General features: G+C 35.3%; 1 non-coding gene across 1 annotated transcript; it reads right to left on the bottom strand.

Moving 5' to 3' along the window:
* Positions 1 to 18,393: 18,393 nt before the first annotated feature.
* On the bottom strand, positions 18,394 to 18,500 carry LOC126023412 (U6 spliceosomal RNA). The gene has a single exon (XR_007500537.1). It is a non-coding gene; the product is annotated as a U6 spliceosomal RNA (small nuclear RNA).
* Between the last annotated feature and the right edge of the window lie 1,866 nt (positions 18,501 to 20,366).

The raw sequence follows: 20,366 nt of genomic DNA, 5'->3' as shown, positions 1-20,366 counted from the left end.
CACACACACACACATCTATCAAATATAACGGCCATTGTTGGATGCTCTCTGGATCCTCTAGCAGCTGTGATTTAAGCCTTCATATATATATCTAGGTGAGTTTCTGCTGCATTTGGGAAAACATACACCCAAGATTATATTCCTTCCCAGTGGGCAGCCTAATACAGTCCTTGGATATATAGTCAGCATTCCCTGCCCTCTTTATTCATTTTCTCTCTCTGCAGATTTCTTCCATTCTCAGAATGTCTAGTGAGATTTCTTTTTAAATCGCATCAGCCGTAGTTCAATCTGTCTGTTTAGTCCTGTTTCATCCCTATTTTATAGGTGGTATTTCTAAGAGTACATCCATGAATATTTGGCTCCAGTGCCACTTGAGAGACATGGCAAGAGGTCACTCCAGAAATTTAAAGGCAACACACTGATAGTTAAAAAAAAATGGCAGCTTTACGGCCTCAAAACAACCATCATTTTTGCAGGATCACAAAAAAAAAAATTTATAGCAAAAGAGCAGGGAAAAAACTAGTGGGTGTGCCAGAATAAACAGTAAAATGGTTTCACTTCTCTACAAGTCTAAACAGAGGAAGGATTAAGGTTTGGATTGGGTATTTAAACTGAAGCTAAGCTGTTCTTTAGACTTTGAGGCAGGGTATGTTTGAGGTATATATTTAAGGCAAGTCTAATATTATTTGGTCTGTTTTCAAGAGCATATTCTCCCAAATTCTTACATATCTGTCTCCATCTTCCCAAAGCTTATTTAGGAAGAATTCTGAACACAACTAACAGAGTGATATTTGCTACTGGAATTTGAGGTTTTCCTGCTATTTCATGCCTTGGACTTTTTTCTAGGATGATAAAATTTGCTAGATTGCACATCTCTCTGCATATTGAACTTTGCTCAGAAATAATGAGAATTTTATTTTTAAAATTTTTATTTTTTACAGGGAAATTATACTGGATATATTAAACAATTGTGACTCTCTTTTACTGATGTTTTAAATTGTCCCATTTTTTTCTTTCACCTTGTAGATAAATATTTTTGGATGGCAGGCATTATTGTTGATTTTAACAATAATTTCATCAATTATCTGAAAACTTACAACTCATACTGAGATGTTTTAAAGAAATGGAGCATATGATTTGTGTGTGGGAGACCTGAGTTTGATCCCCAGATTTGCATCATCTACTGAGTACCTCAGGAGTGAGTCTGTAGGAATACCACCAGAGTACCATGCTATTCCAGGAATTGGCCAGAGTAGCACAGTGTGTGAAACAAATAAAAAAAAATAAAACAAAATAATATAAAAATAGAGGAAACTGATAGGTTAACAGTATGGTATTTAAAATGATAATATGCACCTAATTTAAAGTTATGTTCACAAAAATAAAGTGCTGTTGATTCTGGTTAATCCTGTCAGGATTATATATATATATATATATATATATATATATATATATATATATATATATATATATATATATATATGTTTTGACATTTTTTTTTCATTTGGGCTTTTAATTTTATTGACATTGAGATTAATATTATAGCTGTTAAATTTCATTCTATTTCTTTTTTTTTAGTTTATTTGAAACTTTTTTCTTTATTTAAATATCTTGATTACACATATGATTGTGATTAGGTTTCAGTCACGTAAAGAATACCCCCTTGACTAGTGCAAAATTCTCACCACCAATGCCCCAAATCTCCCTACATCCCACCCCACTCCCACCTGTACTCTAGACAGGCTTTCCAGTTCCCTCATTCATTCACATGATTATGGTAATTCTCAGTGTAGTTATTTCTATAACTTCACTCACTACTCTTTGTGGTGAGCTTCATGAAGTGAGCTGGAAATTCCATCCCTCCTCTCATTGTCTCTGAGGATTGTTGCAAAAATGACTTTTATTTTTCTTAAAATCCATAGATGATTGAGACTATTCTGCATCTCTCTCTTCCTCTGACTTATGTCACTCAGCATGATAAATTCCATGTACATCCATGTATAGGAAAATTTCATGACTTCATTTCTCTTGATGGCTGCATAATATTCCATTGTGTATATGTACCACAGTTTTTTAGCCATTCATCTGTTGAAGGGCATCTTGGTTGTTTCCAGAGCCTGGCTATTGTGAATAGTACTGCAATAAATATAGGCATGAGGAAGGGTTTTTTGTATTGTGTTCTTGTGTTCTTAGAGTATATCCCTAGGAGTGGAATAGTTGGTCGAATGGGAGCTCCATTTCCAGATTTTGAAGGAATCTCCATATCACTTTCCATAGAGGTTGGACTAGACAGCATTCCCACCAGCAGTGGATAAGAGTTCCTTTCTCTCCACATCCCCGCCAGCACTGATTGTTCTCATTCTTTGTGTTGTGCGCCAATCTCTGTGGTGTGAGGTGGTATCTCATTGTTGTTTTGATTTGCCTCTCCCTGATGATTAGTGACGAGGAGCATTTTTTCATGTGCCTTTTGGCCATTTATATTTCTTCTTTGTCAAAGTGTCTGTTCATTTCTTCTCCCCATTTTTGATGGGATTAGATGTTTTTTTATTGTAAAGTTCTGTCAGTGCCCTGTATATTTTGGATATTAGCCCCTTATCTGATGGGTGTTGGGTGAATAGTTTCTCCCACTCGGTGGGTGACTCTTGTATACTGGGCACTATTTCTTTTGAGGTGCAGAAGCTCCTCAGTTTAATGTATTCACATCTGTTGATCTCTGTTTTCACTTGTTTGGAAAGTGCAGTTTCCTCCTTGAAGATGCCTTTAGTCTCAATGTCATGAAGTGTTTTACCGATGTGCTGTTCTATATATCTTATGGTATCAGGTCTGATATCAAGGTCTTTAATCCATTTGGATTTTACTTTCATACTTGATGTTAACTGGGGGTCTATGTTTGCTTTTTTGCAAGTGGCTAACCAGGTCTGCCAGCACCACTTGTTTAAGAGATTTTCCTTGCTCCACTTAGGATTTCTTGCTCTTTTGTGAAAAAGTAGGTAATTGTATGTCTGGGGAACATTCTCTGAGAACTCAAGCCTATTCCACTGATCTGAGGGTCTGTCTTTATTCCAATATCATGCTGTTTTGATAACTATTGCTTTGTAGTACAGTTTAAAGTTGGGGAAAGTAATGCCTCCATTTTCCTTTTCCTAGGAGTGCTTTAGCTATTCGAGGGTGTTTATTGTTCCAGATGAACTTCATAAGTGTTTGATCCACTTCTTTGAAGAATGTCATGGGTATTTTTAAGGGGATCACATTAAATCTGTATAATGCTTTGGGGAGTATTGCCATTTTAATGATGTTAATCCTGCCAATCCATGAGCAGGGTATGTGATTCCATTTCCGTGTGTCCTCTTTTATTTCTTGGAGCAGGGCTTTATAGTTTTCTTTATATAGGTCCTTCACGTCTTTGGCCAAGTTGACTCCAAGATATTTGAGTTTGTGTGGCACTGTTGTGAATGGGATTGCCTTCTTGACTTCCTTCTCTTCCTTATCATTATTGGTGTATAAAAAGGCCATTGATTTCTGTGTGTTACTTTTGTAGCCTGCCACTTTGTTATATGAGTCTTTTGTTTCTAGAAGCTTTTTGGTACAGTATTTAGGGTTTTCTAAGTAGAGTATCATGTCATCTGCAAACAATGAGAGCTTGACTCCTTCCTTTCCTATCTGGATTCCCTTGATATATTTTTCTTGCCTGATCGCTATAGCAAGAACTTCCAGTACTATGTTGAAGAGGAGTGGTGAGAGCAGACAGCGTTGTCTTGTACCAGAATTTAGAGGAAAGGCTTTTAGTTTTTCTCCATTGAGGATAATATTTGCCATTGGCTTCTGGTAGATGGCTTCAACTAGATTGAGAAAGGTTTTTTCCATTCCCATCTTCCTGAGAGTTTTGATCAAGAATGGGTGTTGGACCTTATCAAATGCTTTCTCTGCGTCTATTGATATGATCATGTGATTTTTATTTTTCTTCTTGTTGATGTTGTGTATGATGTTGATAGATTTACAGATGTTAAACCATCCTTGCATTCCTGGGATGAAATCTACTTGGTCATAGTGTATGATCTTCTTGATGATGCATTATATCCTATTGGCCAAGATTTTGTTGAAAATCTTTGCATCAGCATTCATCAGGGATATTGGTCTGTAATTTTCTTTTTTGGCAGCATCTCTGTCTGGTTTTGGTATCAAGGTGATGTTGGCTTCATAAAAGCTGTTTGGGAGTGTTCCCATTTTTTCAATTTCATGGAAGAGCCTGGCTAAAATTGGTAGTAGCTCCTCTTGAAAGATTTAAAAAAATTCATTAGGAAATCCATCAGGGCCTGAGCTTTTCTTTTTGGGCAGATATTTGATTACAGTTTCAATTTCCTCAGTAGTGATGGGGGTGTTTAGATATGCTATGTCCTCCTTACTTAAATGTGCAAGGTTATAAGTGTCCAAGAATTTTTCCATTTTTTCTAGGTTCTCATGTTTAGTAGCATAAAGTTTCTCAAAGTAGTCTCTGATTACCCTTTGAATCTCTGCAATATCTGTCGTGATCTCCCCCTTTTCATTTCTAATACGGGTTATCAGATTTGTCTCTCTCTTTCTTTGTGACTTTTGCCAATGGTCTATCAATCTTGTTTATTTTTTCAAAGAACCAACTTCTGCTTTTGTTGATCTTTCGAATTGTTTTTTGGTTTTCCACTTCATTGATTTCTGCTTTCAGCTTTGTTATTTCCTTCTGTCACCCTATTTTTGGTTCCTTTTGTGGTCATTTTCTAATTTTTTGAGCTGTGTCATTAAGTTATTCAGGTATGCCCCTTCTTCCTTCCTGATGTGTGGTTGTAGAACTATAAATTTTCCTCAGGACCACTTTTGCTGTGTCCCATAGATTCTGGCAGTTCGTGTCTTCATTATCATTTGTTTCCAGGAAAGTTTTGATTTTCTCTTTGATTTCATCTCGGACTCACTGGTTGTTCAGTAGCATGGAAATTTAACAATTTCCAATTGTTAAAGTTTTTCTTCTGTATGGCTTTGTAGTTCACATTTAATTTCAGAGCCTTGTGGTCAGCAAAGGTAGCCTGCAAAATTTCTATCCTCTTGATTTTATGGAGGTATGTTTTATGTGTCAGCATGTAGTCTATGCTGGGAATGACCCATATACATTGGAGAAGAATGTGTATCCAATTTTTTTGGGATGGAGTGTCCTATATATATCTACTAGTCCTCTTTCTTCCATTACTATTTTCAGGGCTAGTATGTTTTTGTTGGGTTTAAGTCTGGTTGACCTATCAAGTGTTGATAGTACCGTGTTGAAGTCTCCCACCATTATTGTGTTATTATTGATGTCTTTTTTCAGATTTGTCAGTAATTGTATTAGATAATTTGCTGGTCTCTCATTGGGTGCATATATGTTTAATGTCTGATTTCTTCCTGTTGCCCATATCCCTTGATTAGTACATAGTGTTCATCTTTATCCCTTACCACTTTTTTGAGTATAAAGTTGGTGTCATCAGTATTAATATGGTCACCCCAGCTTTTTTGAGGGTGTTGTTTGCTTAGATAATTTTCTTCCAGCCTTTGATTTTGAGTCTATGTTTGTTCTGACTATCAGATGTGTTTCTTGTAGGCAGCAGAAGGTTGGATTCATCTTTTTGACCCATTTTGCCACTCTGTGTCTTTTAATTGGTGAATTTAGTCCATTGACATTGAGGGAGATGATTGTCATAGTAATTAATGTCATCTTTGTAGATAAGTTTGCTGTGTTTGTTGTTGGTCTCTCATGTCTTAGAGTAGACCTATAAGGCTGGTTTATCATTTGTGAAGTTTCTGAGCTTTTGTTTATCCATGAAGCTATGTATTCTTCCTTCAAACCTGACCATGAGTTGGGCTGGGTGCAGTATTCTCGGTGAGGCATTCATTTCATTCAGTCTTGTCACAATATCCCACCACTGTCTTCTGGCCTTGCGAGTTTCTTGTGACATGTCTGCTGTAAATCTTTGAGATGCTCCTTTGAACGTAATTTCTTTTTTTGATCTTGCTGCTTTTAGTATTCTATCTCTATCTGTGGGATTTATCATTGTAACGAGGATGTGTCTTGGGGTGTTTTTCTTTGGGTCTCTTTTAGCTGGTACTCTTCGGCATGCAGGATTTGATTGCATGTAGTCTTTAACTCTGGGAGTATCTCTTTGATGATGTCTTTGACAGTTGATTCTTCCTGGAGATCTCCTACCTGGGTCTCTGGAACTCCAATGATTCTTATGTTTTTTCTATTGAATTTATCGAAGACTTCTATTTTCATCTGTTCGCATTCCTTGAGTACTTTTTCCATTGCCTGTTCGTTTGTCTTAAGGTTCTTTTCCAATTTCTTCTGTTGTGTTGAGTTTTTCTGCATCACATCTTCTAGTACTTCCATTCTCTCCTCAGCTGCTGATACCCTGCTGGCAAAGACATCCATTGAGGTTTTCAGTTGAGCTACCGTGTTTTTCAGATCTGTTATTTCAGTTTGGAGTTTTCTGATTTCTGTCTTTGTGTTCTGTTCAGATCGATCTATACTTTCTTTGAGTTCTTCAAACATCTTCCATATTGCTATTTTTCAGGTGGTTGGAATTTATTAGGTCATCCGAGCTTTTGTCTTCATTCTCTGTGCATCATGTTCACACATGTAGTGTGGTTCTTCCTGCGTATTGTGGTGGGGTTCATTGGTTAGAAAGGGGGCATGGCCGCTTTGCTTCACTTCGTGGCTGTGCTCTTCTGCTGCCTCTAGTTGACAGTTCTTTGGGGGTATGCTCCCTAGGCCTCTGAGGAGACTTTCAGGGATTCAGAAACACAGGCAGACAGGTGGAGGAGAAGTTTCCCTTGAAGTCCTCAGAGTGGACAAAGGCACAGCAGGGCGGAGCCTCCGCAGGCCAGAGAGCCCAGCCTATTTGATGGCGACCCCCACAGCCAGAATCTACTCACTGGGCAGCTTCAAAAATGCAGATTTTTGGGGGTGCGCTCCCTAGGCCTCTGAGGAGACCCTCAGGGATTCAGAGACACAGGCAGACAGGTGCAGGAGAAGTTTCCCTTGAAGTCCTCAGTGTGAACAACTGTTTTTGACTTTTGATGAAAAATATTTAAGATTTCTGAAAGTGATACCTAGACCAATGTCTCTGTTTCGATTAGCCTCTGTAACTTTTCTATGCTTAGTATGACAATACTGTCTTTATCTACTCAGCTGTGTGGCTTGTTTTTTTTTTTTTTTTTTTTTTTTTGATTACAACAAAGACAGCTGTGTGCCTTTGTAATTACATTATTCTTAAATTTGGTTACTACATTTCAAGAATAACCTGGGGACAGATACCTATATTTATTTATTTATTTTGGTCCTCAAACTATTATTTTTTGGTCCTAACCTTTCAGCTCCATCTCTAAATATAGAAATTATGATTTAAAATTACTGAATTCCCTGCTGTAGTTCTGAACTTAATAGCTTCTATATTCATACAGACTGTCCAAAATGTTACTTCACTGAAATATTCATCAATTTTGCTTGTTAGTTGTCTATTCCTCTAGGTTACAGCAGACAGAACCAGACATGAGGATTATATTTCCAATGGTTTCTTGTAGGAAGGACTTCAAGGAAAGAAAAGTGCTATACTCAGGTCAAGACAGAGAAAATTAAAATCTTGTTTCTTACTAACATGGAGACTGACATTAGTCTTATTCATGAGGAATATCACATAACATAAATTGTATTATGCCATTAGTTTCACCTTGTATGTTATATTATAGGGTTATATTATAACCCTTTTATGTATTGGTGAAGATCTGAGATTTGAAGGGCATGGAAACAAAGACAATTATCAAGAGAAGAGATGTGGGTATTATGAATTGTTATTGTGGCTGATATTCTCAGTAGCATTACATGGTAGTTCTATTTATTTTATTATTATTATTATTATTATTATTATTATTATTATTATTATTATTTTAGGTCACACCCGGCAGCACTCAGGGTTTACTCCTGGCTCTGCACTCAGAAATCACTCCTGGCAGGCACAGGATACTATATGGAATGCTGAGATTTGAACCATCATCTGTCCTGGATCAGCTGCATGCAAGGCAAACACCCTACTGCTGTGTTGTCTCTTCGGCCCTTGGAAGTTCTGTTATAGCTAGTAAAGGAAGGAAAGATGGAAAGTATCAAAATCCATTATTTTATCATGTTTTCTCACATTTATATTCTTTATCTATATATTTTTCTACTGTGGAGATAAATTATATATAAAATTTTCAAGGTTCTGGGATAAAAGAATATCTCCAGCCCTATTTTATGAAAAAAAAAAAAACATGAAGTATAGCAAAATAGATAGATAAAGAGACAATTAAATCCAGGATATATGTACTTATATTCATTATAAAAATAAAAGAACTAGTTTTTTGCAAAGTTAGGGAATTTATAATTCCTATGAATTTTTAATTTTTATAAAATATGATTTTCTAATTCCTATGAGTTAGAAATAACCTATGAATACTGTTATAGAAAGAATCCTAAAAGAGATCATTGTTAAAGATAATGATAAATGGAGGTTATCAGTTGCTAAGGATGAAGGGAGTTACAATGAATGGCAGAACAAATGCTATTACTGCTATTACTCTTTATTTTTGGCAGATAAGAAAAGAAAACTTATCAAATTCAGCATTCATCAGAGCCTATCTTATTTTCATGCAGAGGTTTGGGAGGGAATCATGAAAGGCTGATTTGTGAGATTAGTGAACCAATTAAAAATAGTAGTCCTTTAGAGTCACCTGACTGACTTAAAGCTATATCTTTTTTTAATATACAAACTGTGTTTTATTCTAAGATATATTAACTTTTTAAATATATTATTTATTTAAACACCTTGATTACATACACGATTGTGTTGTTTGGGTTTCAGTCATGTAAAGAACACCACCTATCACCAGTGCAACATTCCCATCACCAATGTCCCAAGTCTCCCTACTCCCCACCCAACCCCCGCCTGTACTCTAGACAGGCTTTCTATTTCCTTCATACATTCTCATTATTAGGATAGTTCGAAATGTAGTTATTTCTCTAACTAAACTCATCCCTGTTTGTGGTGAGCTTCATGAGGTGAGCTGTAACTTCCAGCTCTTTTCTCTTTTGTGTCTGAAAGTTAAATGCATTTTTACTAGATGTTTGTTAGACTAGATTCATGAAGACATTTGATAGAAAGATATATAGGCTTTTGGAGCACATGAAGTATATGCGAACAATATGTGAGGAGCTGTTTTGTTATACTAAAAATATGTAGAGATTCGTTTTCTGCCTATTTCACTTCTGTGACTTAACTATCTCAAGATCATGTATTTACTTTTCTACTTATAAGTAGAAGGCAAAAAGAAATTTATAAATGATGCTATTGCTTTGCCATTAGAAGATTTATCAATGTCTTTTTTGTGTGGTTCACTTTGTCTTTCTGGATTCCCTTTTGCTGATAGACACGCATGAGTACTTTTCATTGACTAGTCACTCCTCTTTTACTTTCAATTTGTGTACTGCAGAAAAAGCTGACAGTTCTGGTCTTCTGGTCATTTAGATTCTCCATAACTGATGGGCCTGTGACTCAATTCTAGGCAAGAACAATAAGCCACAGGGTTTATACATGGCACTGTTAGGAATGAAGCATGTTCTTTTATTTTGAGAATAATATATCAGAGTATTTAAGACTTGATCTGCTATTTGTTATCTTGACACTCTGACACATTATTGGGAAAAGTCTTAAAAAAAGGTTAATGTAAGAGAAAAAAGAAATGATTTGGGAAGAGATCATATACTGAAGGTATAATTTTACAATTTAGCATAAGTGAAGTAGGAATATGGGAAGGAGGGTTAGCGATGAGTTTTTAGAATGTAAAAAAATCAAAATGCGTTTAAGACAAATTATTGCACAACTAGCCCTAAAAGAAGACAAAACATGACCTAAATGTTAGATTTGTTTTATGAACACAGACAGGATCTGAGATGAATAAAAGTCTGACTGGAACCAGCACTGAAATAGAGAAGGATGTGTCCACTAAAATAAAGAGAATCTTTAGAAGAACACAGGACTTGTGTTAAGAAAAAAGATGGAACTCCTAAATTTCAAATATCTTCTCCTAAATATTATCCTAAGGGCTTCTTATCTAAACAAAATAACTCAGTGAAGTAAGTGTGGTAGAAAACTTATAAAACTAATTTTTAAGGAAGAATAATTTTTCCCACCCTGGGAGTGTCCCATGAAACTTAAACTGAGATATGTGCTTTCAGATTTTTTCCCCTTTTGTAGAAATTGACACTTTCTTTTGAACATGTATCTCTAGCTCCCTTTCTTTCCCCTTCCTTGAATTTATCCAACTTAAAGAGCCTTAATTTTCTATTTATTTCTTTTCATAATTTTTTGTTGAAGAGACAGTTTCAGACCTGAAAGGAACTTGGACAGAATTTAACACTTGGGGCCAGAGTGGTGGCAGAGTGGTAGGGCCTTGCACCTGGCCTACTCAGGACAGACTTAGGCTCGATCCCTGACATCCCATATAATTCCTGGAGCTAGGAGGGATTTCAGAGCACAGAGCCAGGAGTAACTAACCCCGTAGTGCTGCTAGGTGTGGCCCAAAAAACAAACAAACAAAAATCAACACCACAAGAAAACAAACAAAAAATAACTTAGGACTGATTTTTCGTTTTTCTGAAAAAAAAAAAAAAAAATACAGTTCCTCACTCTAGCCTCAGTCTCCAACATCCCAAATAATTGTGTAACAAGAATGAATTCCCTTGCAGTGAAGATCAAATGGGATATCAATGCAGTTAGACAACTATCAAGCAAAATCTGATGAGATTCAAGTCTGTCCTTACCCAGGTCCTTATACAGACTTTATCAATCCTAAGACTCCTGGGCAATGCACAGGTCACTTGGAGGGTAGAGAAAAAGACAGTTGAATGACCTTTCTGGGCTACAACATTTCTTCTGCCATTTCATATAAGTAAGTCACTTGCCATAGAGACATTTCTGAAATTATTCTAACTAGTAGCTTTCTAGTATATGAAAAAGTGCTCCTGTAATAAAAGCCATTATATTCTCATATTCTTGAACTCAAAGGAATTCTGACTCATAAACTTAGCTTGCTTTCAAAATTTCAAATTGCCTCAGGTCTATTTCCTCCTGACTTAGCTTATATTCTCATCTAATCATTATTTACTTTTCTCCTGTGGACTTAGCATCATTCCTTTGGGTTAATAAGTCCAATACTTATCTACAAATTCAGCACATCTCCATGAAAAGTGCTTTATCACACCAAGCAACACTAAGTTGTTGGAGAATTGTTCCTTTGACACCATATCAGGTTATTTGGGGGAACTGTTTAACTGAATTTCGTAATAGTCATACCAAATACTGATGTATGCATGGAAGGTTCTCCCCTGCACCACCTTTATATTCAAACTTTCTGAATATCAACTGGGTAACTACTTCTATTTAGGGTAACAACTAATTAGGGTAACCATCAGCTGGGTAGCTACTTTACCTACCTCTTTTTAGATTCTGACATTATCTGGTTTTATAAATTGAGGATTTAAAACTATAACTCATCCAACTACTCAAACCTCTGACATCCATAGGAAATATAGATATTACTATAAAAAACTATAAATCTCAGATTCCCAAAAATCCTGCTTGGATTCATTTGTTGGCTAGCACACCTTACAGGACTTAGAAACCATTGTAATGCTCAGTATATCATTTGTTTATTTTGAAATGATACAACTCAAAGGACTTTTAAAAAAAATCATATATGACTAGGTCTATGTGGGTAAAGGCATAAATGCACTCTCTACACAGTGTTGTTACCAAATCTTCACATGTTTACCTCTTCAGATGCTTTCTGAGCCTATCCTTTTGTAGTTTCATTGAAGGTTTTTTTTTTTTTTTTGAGTTTTATAATCAAAGGTGATTCAATTGTTGACCATTGACCTAACCTCTCTAGATCCTCTTCTATTTTTAAATATCTAAAGGAAGAAAATATCTAACTGGAAGTTTCAAGGTCAGGTCACAGGGTCTTTGTCTATGCAAAAACCACCATTTTAAGTTACCCTTGGATATTGGAATTAATCTTATTAAAGAAATGATTATACCTTTATCTCTAATACCCTCAGAAGAATACCCCCAGAAGAATGTTTTAGAAAGTTTATGTTGAAAACCACACACACACACACACACACATATATATATATATATATATATATATATATATATACACACACACATATACTAGAGTCTTCAAACAGAGATATTTGTAAACCATGATGCCTCTGTTTGAAGACTCTAGTTCCTTCTGCAAGCTTAGTTCTTATTGGAAGACACAAAATTATACAATATTCACATGTTAGATAATTAATGAACATGAGCAAGAGTTAATTTAAGGGGATATTTAAGAGGCCAGTGAATACTGGAAATAAAGGATGAGGTAAAATTTACAAGAACTGTAGCTTTCATTAGCACCCATAATAAATGATGTTAGAAAAAATTTAGGAAATAATAATATAATTTGGAGTGAATGTATCAGCACTTCAACTGCCAAAATTTATTTTAACTTACTCCTTCATGAAGTATAAAAAGTTAAATACTCGGGCCGGCAAGGTGGTGCTAGCGGTAAGGTGTCTGCCTTGCAAGCACTAGCCAAGAAAAGGAGCACGGTTTGATCCTCCGGCGTCCCATATGGTCCACCCAAGCCAGGGGCAATTTCTGAGCGTGTAGCCAGGAATAACCCCTGAGCATCAAACGGGTGTGGCCCAAAAAAACAAAACAAAACAAAATTAAATACTTCACCAAGAGAAATCCTGGAGCATGAGCCAGAAATAAGCCCTGAGTATTGATTGCTGAGTCCAGTACAAAAACAAATAAATAAAAATATAATAATTGATTTTTTTTATACTTATTCTTATTTCCTAACTGCCTCTGGGTCAAGTATAATTTTCAAAATCTCAACCCAAGTATGGAAACGTTTTTCCTTAGATACTTTTATTTAGTTATTTTTCTTTGCATTATAATATTATACATTATTATTATTATTATTATTATTATTATTATTATTATTATTACTTAAACACAGAAATTTATGATATTGTCAAATATAAAGCTTCAGCCATACAGTATTACAACTCCACTGCCAAAAAAAATGTCAGTGTCCCTTCCATAATGTCTTCATTTAACCCATTTATCTCCATCCACAGACTTTAAAGACTTTCAACTGATTTCAGAAGAAAACCAAACCAAACCAAACTAAACCTTAGCAGGACCCACTCTTTTTTGGGTGATACTGCTTCAAAGTCACTACAGACTACATAATCATTAAAAACTATTTAGTAATACTGATGAAACCTCATAAAAAGCAACTAATTTCCTAATCTTACGCCTCCCTGCCTAGAACCAACCTCCCTGCCTCCATCAGACACTTGCCCCATAAACTCTTCCAATCTCAGTAACTGAGACCTCAAACAGTGAATATACCCCTGTGAACATTTTTAAATTTTTATCAAATTTCCAATTTTGTTAATATTAATAAAGTGTTTTTTAAATAATTTCCTTACTGGATTGTGACTACTAGAGGGTCAGGAAAATACATATTTTAGTTCACCATTAGATTCAATTTCTTCTGAGTTCCAGGATTATTATAAAATCTCTCAAATGCTTTTTATTTCTTAAGGGAATGCATATTTTAGAGTGTATATATATTTGCTAAATACTAGTTTCCTTTTCCTTACTGTTATATGTTTGAGCACATAAGGAACAACATTTTTCAAAAAATATTCTCCTCTAGTGGCTCTGCTTCAGTTTAATTTCTATATATCATAAAGATGAATCCCCCTTCCTCTCTCCCTTGACAATAAATGCTTAAACCAAATATTAGTTGGAAGGATTTTGAATCCTAAAGGTTTTGTGCTATATTTGTGTGTAGTTCTATGGATGGCAATGCTCCTAATTTAGGCAGAATTTTGATAACTTTCCTTTGATGGAGGAAGTTAATTTCTCTCTCTGCAATTTATTTACTTCAGAAATATCAGCTATTCACAGCGTTCTCAATATCTTGGCATTTAAAATGACACCTTATATGGCTGGAACAATGGCACAAGGGAATGTCATTTATTTCTACAAGGTTTATGTAATGGGCAAAGTGCAGGCAGCAGATAAAGCTAAATATTTGTGCCTGGAATAGAGAATATTTTAATTGAAAATTTGCCACTAGACTAGAGGAAGTCTTGTCACTACCTTAGAGGATAATAAATAGATGATTTGCCACTTATGTCTGCATGCATTCTTATGAATTTTATCAGAGAATCAGTCACAGCCCTCCTTTTTAACTATTTCTAACTCTGAGAAAGTAGTGTGGTCAAATATTAACAAGTACTACTTGAAGACTGTCTCTGTGGAATTTGTGACTGAAGAGGCCTTTGATAAACAGGTTGATTGGTTTGACTGACTGACAAGTGATTTTCACAGGATAAAATAAGCAGCAAATATCATGACAGTTGGAGTATGAACATTACTATTACATATTTTCTTTGGGCCAGAATAGAGATATTGATATTAGTTTATTTTGAGTTTTGTTCTTTTTTACTCATTAGATTCTCCTAATTGTTATGTTTAGGACAATATTCCACAATACAAAAATATTTTACTGACTTTCCACAAGTTGCCAAACATTATCAAAAATCATCAGAAGAGCTAAAGCAGATACAAGATAACTTACCTGAGATCCTTTAGCAAGTGAGTTTTGAGCCTACACCAAAACTTAACAAATTGGTATTAGAAGCCTCTCTTGTTTGATGCCTCTCAATATTATGAAAATAAACTTTAAAATTAATCTTTATTTCAAATAAAATTAAAGAAAAGACATTCAAGAAGAGTAAAATCACAAAATATATGTTTTATATTTATCTACTTTGAAAAGTATTGCTTATTTCTTATCAGTAGGACATATTTTCCTGTATAGTTGCAAATCCTTTTTTTCCTTCTTCACATGTTTTTCCAACATGATATTACAACTGTTTCTGTAAAGAGACTGATATAATCTATTTTCTAGTCTGAAGAACCCTATTACTATCGAAGAAGAAGAGTTCAAGAAAAGGCTATAAAGGTTGACTACCTTATCTACGTGGTCTTCTGATATTTGCACTTGGAAACCACTTAGCATACTCTGATGAAACCCAGTCTACAGGAAGAGGGCAAGTTAGGTCTTTGTTATTTTTGAGGTGTGGAGTGGTTGTCTAGAAATGTAATTAAATAGTTCATTTAAAGAGGGGTTGAATCAGTAGGACAGAGGGTAGGACTCATGCCTTGCAATTGCCAACCTAAATTTGATCCCTAGCACCCCATGTCATTACCAGAACTCTGCTGGGAGTGATCCTTGAGAACACAGCCAGCAGTAATCGCTGAACACTGCCAAGTAAGACCCCAAACAACAACAAAAGTACAACAAAAATAGTTTGTTTAGGAAATATAATGTAGCAAAGACATTCCCACAAAATTAGTTTGTGTGTATCCACAGGGGAATATGTAATATATTTTCTGTTATCAGCCTTAGTTGAGGTTTTAGAAAACAGGAAGCATCAGACACACCACATGAAGCAAGAGAGAGACAGCTCAATGGACTGAAATATATGATTTGCTGGCAAGAGGTCTGGCTGACAGTCTCCAACACCAGATTTTCCCCAAATACTGACAAGAAGTGAGCCAGGAATACTCCCTAAACACTGTTGGGCTTGTCCTACAAGCAAATAAAAATGACATTAAATTAAGAGTATACTAAATTATTTTGGTTCCATTTTTTGAATCATCCAGATAAGACCTAAGACACTCTAGAGCAGAGCATAGTTATCCCTTTTAAGTCCTGTCTAAACAAAACCAAGGAAGCTGATAATGTAATAAAATTATTGATTTATGATATTAAGATTTTGGATTTTTAAATAGTTTTTCAACTTGGTATTGTCTAACTGAAACAATAACAAAGAGCTAATGCCTTCCTTTTTGTCAGGCTATTTCTTTTTTATTATTTTTTTAAATTTTTAATTATGAGAACAAATATGAAAAGAAAGAGGACAAGGTAAAGTTGCAGTGGAAGGACAATCACCCATAAACAGAATTCTCAGTAGTCCCATTGCTGATATCTTAACTTTGAACTTCCAGCCAAAGAACATTAAGAAAAATAAAACAGAACCCATGCACAATTACTTTGTCCCTCAAGTCCCAGATTGTAGTACATAATATTACTTAGCAGCACACAAAGCAATCTAAAGACATAAAACTTATATAACTCCTTAACCATTGAAGGCAAAGTACTTTTTTACATTTCCATGCACATGCATATTAGTTTAAGTTAACCTCAAAAGTTTAAGTGGGTTGTTTTTCTTAAGGATTAGAGTCAAAGGAGCACAGTAAAAACGGTGTTAGAGTGGCAATTATTGTTTGCATAGGCCCACCAAAATATGAGGGACATGGAAAGGAAAAGGCTTGGCCTAAATACAAGGAGACCCTACCCCTGAAGTTTCCTGGCATAAGACCAACTCTAGGCTCCAGGTAAACTAGTTTGTCCAATCCAGGTCATTGTCTGTAGTGCCAATACACTTTTATTTTTCACACAGTCTCTGTTGTTAGTGTCATGTTTCTGTATTAAAGATCCTGGAATATGCGTATTCTATATTGCAGTCAAGATGGTGCAGAGTGTCCTCTCATTTCACCTCACAATTAAAGGGCAATGCAGAGAACCCTGTCCTGTAAGTAGGTAGCTGTTGTTGTCATGTCTTCTTAGTGTTAAGGGAAGTCTCTTTTGAGCAGGTCGATGTCAGAGCAGTGGTAGGATCTTCCCTGATAGAGGATTGCTTCCAGGTGTTGTTATAAAAAACTTTGGACATTTTGTAGATAGTTTCCATGGTTCAGGGATGAATGGAGGATGCCCATTCATCTGAGACCTGTGCCAGGTCATTATATCAATGTTCAGTGTGTAAGGTCCCATTGCACTACGAGATTTGTGTGTTCCAATCTCTATTAGATAAGAACTTATTTGTATGTATAGTATTTTGCCATTTTAATGTGCCTATGCAAACCAGGAACAATGCCACGTAGCATTATCGAAACATATGGGGGCCATAAGAACAAGTCCAACAATCCCAATGACATGGTTCAATCATAAACATTAAACTGAGGGACTCTTCCACCAAAATTCCTTATTTAACAGCTCACAAAGAAAAGACAAGATAAAAAGTGGGTTGAATCGTCAGGGTAAAAGAATATTTAGAAAGAGTTATAGCTGTTAAAGAAAATACACATAAAATATTCAAAAAATATATGTGTCCATTTTATGTCTTTTGAAACAGTTGGGGGTTGTTAAAGCCAATGCATGACTTTGGTGTGTGATTAGAACTGTGTAGTACTGAAGTTCAAAAGGGTAAATGTGGGGTACTGATGGTTGGGGGTGAGAGTTAAGGAGTAATAATGAGCTTTATAGGGGTGTGCGAAAGGACAGAATCTGTTGAGGCAAGAGGTCGGTCTTGGTGACTAACAAATTAAAGAACTGAGGGTAAAGTTGGTTAATTAAGGGGAAGATAATGAATCCCGATTGGGAGATGAGGGAGTAGAAGGGGCTCTGGTATGGAGGAGGGGAAATATATCAAAGGGGCTATATACATTGTATAGATGAATTGTTTATGGATTAGGCTTGGCAGTCAGAGAGGACTACTGTATAGGAAGTCGCATCTACATATACACTGATTTTAGAGACCTATTTGAATATTATCCTCCATATCTAGGGAATTCCATTTTTTTTCTAGAAACAGTCGAGAATTAAGAATATTTTTGGGTGTTGTTAAAAAGTATATATGCACCCGTGGTGCTTTTGAAAATGAATACTAGGAAGAAAAGAACTCCTGAATGGGGTCCAGTATGCATAGGGGAGGAATTTCTCTCCTCCACCCTCCCCCCAGGGCTCGATTTACCAGGCATGGCCCTGAAGATCACTCTGGCATGGGAGGATCTCAGTCCCCTGAACTAAGTGGTCAGCCCAGGGGGCCTATGGCTAGCTGTCCTGCCCAGAGCTCCCAACATGCCAGCTGAAGAGAAATAGAAGAACTGGCATGTGGAATCTTCTGGGTGCAGCCCCTGCCTCTGTAGGTTGTGGAATCATAGGGGAGGAATTTCTCTCCCCCACCCTCTTCCCAGGGCCTGATTTACCAGGCATGGCCCTGAAGACCACTCTGTAATACCTTCCTTTTTAAAGGCACATAATTAACTTCTAAGTCAGTAGTATAATTATTTGTTCATCATAGTCAAGTACTAAAATTTTAAAATCTCTTTAAGTAATGAAATACTTTTTACAGTTGTACTGGAAATTTCTTTTTTTTTTTTTAAAAATATGGAACGCTTCACGAATTTGCATATCATCCTTACGCAGGGGCCATGCTAATCTTCTCTGTATCGTTCCAATTTTAGTATATGTGCTGCCGAAGCGAGCACTGTACTGGAAATTTCAATTAGAATTCTAGCATGATGAGTATCAATTTTGCTGCTGTCAATCATTTAAGTAACTTTACATGTTTTCTTTTTAAGTATTTGTACCTCCTTGTCTTTCTCTTTAAACTCTTAAATTGCTAGCACCATGAATCCTTTATTATTATTATTATTATTATTATTATTATTATTATTATTATTTACAAGCTCTTGCAAATACCATTTATTTATAAGAACATGTGGTTGTGTTTGAGTGTTGAATGTTAAACCATGTGATCTGGTATGCACACCACATTTGCCCCCCCCCCTTTGTTCTTACCTTCAAACAGAACCACATAACTTGAATCATCTTGTTTTGCTTCACAAATTGAGGGGAAAGTAATGGAGGGCACCAAGACCAAACAGTCCTATAAACATTGATCAGATTTAAACACCAAATCCAAAGCCAACTACAACAGAATAGATACCCAATCTACAAGCTATGCACAGAAGGGACCACTTTTACTAGCAGCCGGAGGGGGGGGGGGGCAAGGAGGGTGGATATGGGATGCATGCTGGAAACAGGGTTGAAGGGAGGACAACATTGGTGGTGGGAATGCCCCTGATTCAATGTCACTGTGTACCTAAAATATTAATGTGAATGATTTGTAATCCACTTTGGTCAAAATAAAAATTATTAATTAAAAAATAAAAAAAAGTAGATTCAAAGTTAATCACATCTAAGTTTAAAACTTTTTTTTTCCAAAATAGCACACTTGAAAACTCCCTTTTCCTCAGCAAGAGTAAATATTAATAGTCCTATTCTAGGGATATGTTTGAGTAATTTCAAATTGAAAATAAAAAATAGGTGTGCATTTGTGTGTTTTTGTGTGTGTTTTGAGATATGTGTTTTAAGGCAATATATTAAAATATTTTACTCTTTGTATACTAAATAGTTAGGCAACCAATGTTACCATACCAAAGTTTTATCAAAACTGGTCATTCTTTAACTTGTGTATATTAATTCCTTGAAAACAACAATGGATATTTTATTTTGATATTTATAGTATCAATTTCTTTAAGAACTCTAGTGATTTTCATAACATTGACAATTCTATGTGATATATTTGTGTGCTTTAATCCATTAAAATAATGCTCTCCTTAAATTAAAAATGTGATAAAATAAAATAATTATAGATATTTTAATAGCTCAAATATTTTTCAAGACCATTACTAAAAAGTAGCAGATACTTTTGTATTAAAACTGAAGTTATCAAGATATTGAAAGTAATAGTGGAAGATCAATGCTGTAAAATTAATAAGAAAAAAAACTCCATTGATTTTTTTGTTCAGGTATTTCCCAAAATAGTAATTAAAAATTCAATAATACAAAATTTATGGTAATAGGCTAAAACAAGGTTGAAAATAGCAAAATACTATAGTTTATAAATGACAGTAAGTATTTCCTATATAGGGTTAGCTAAAAACCCTGATAAATTCAACACCATTAAAAGTACATTGATGTAGTTAAACACTTACAGCTCTGCTTTTCCAAGAAACAGCCATGAATGTCCTTAGTTAGGACTGATAATGTCTGCCATTGGCATCTCCATAGTGTAGATGACTTTACTGCACCAATAAGAGGCAGCATTAGGCTATATTTGAGTTTCACTTGACCTACACAGGTCAAAGATATGTGAGTGCCCACAATCTGATTTTTCAGAGAGCTATGAAAGTTAGGCTGAAATGAAAAATTTGTTGTTTGCAGGGAAAAAAAAGATGGCCACTGCCTCTGTCCAGTTTTTTTTTTCTTTTTTTTATTAACATAATTTTTATTTTGATCATAGTGGCTTACATATTGTTGACAATAATATTTTAGGTACATATTTACAT

This window comes from Suncus etruscus, chromosome 11 (assembly GCF_024139225.1).
Source record: "Suncus etruscus isolate mSunEtr1 chromosome 11, mSunEtr1.pri.cur, whole genome shotgun sequence".
Classification (NCBI taxonomy): Eukaryota; Metazoa; Chordata; class Mammalia; order Eulipotyphla; family Soricidae; genus Suncus; species Suncus etruscus.
The sequence above is the reverse complement of the archived record's forward strand: the minus strand, read 5'-3'. Positions and strand labels throughout refer to the sequence as shown.